Source organism: Lissotriton vulgaris, chromosome 6 (genome assembly GCF_964263255.1).
Source record: "Lissotriton vulgaris chromosome 6, aLisVul1.2, whole genome shotgun sequence".
In the NCBI taxonomy this organism is placed as follows: domain Eukaryota; kingdom Metazoa; phylum Chordata; class Amphibia; order Caudata; family Salamandridae; genus Lissotriton; species Lissotriton vulgaris.
This window is the reverse complement of record NC_141694.1, coordinates 196,315,345-196,316,145: the sequence shown is the minus strand read 5'-3', so window position 1 is coordinate 196,316,145 and position 801 is coordinate 196,315,345.

Here is an 801-nt window from a genome sequence, read left to right as displayed (position 1 = left end):
CGGTTTAACGTTGAATAAACCTTGAAAATCTGATTCATTTTCCAAAAGAACCCAATGACGATTGATGATGTTCTTAATTTTTTGGGTACTAGTGTTGAATTTAGATACAAATACATGCCTTTCTTTCTTTTCCTTGGGTTTCTGGATTAACAAGTTTTTACGTTCCATGGCGTGAATTCGTTTGTTTGCTTGTTCTATGATGTTGATAGGATAACCTCTTTGCTCGTACTTTTGTGCTTGAATGTTCAATTGAGCTTCCAAATCATTTTTGTCAGAACATATCCGCTTCAATCTCATAAATTGGGAGAAAGGAAGATTTTTCTTCAAGCTTGGAGGATGAAAGCTTTGATATTTAAGAGCATTGTTAACATCTGTATCCTTTCTGTAGAGAGATGTAATTATTTTTTGATCTTCAATCTTTACTAGAACATCCAAAAACAATATTTGGGAATCATTTATGTCATAAGTAAATTGTATGTTTTCATCATACATGTTCAACCGTTGAAGTTTTCTCTCAAGATTCTGTCTGTCACCTGTCCATATGATGAAAATATCGTCTATGAACCTGCAAAACAGTCTGGTGCAAGTAATCCATTCTTGATCTTTGAAGATGTTGTCATACTCAAATTTAGCCATGTAGGTATTGGCATAGGTCGGAGCCCCGGCAAAGCCCATTGAAGTGCCTTTCTGTTGTAGAAAAAATTGATTGTTCCACATAAAGTAACTATGGAACAAACAAAAGTGCAATATCTCCAATATAAAATTTTTATCGGCTTTGATGTCTGTTTGTTGGAGTAATGC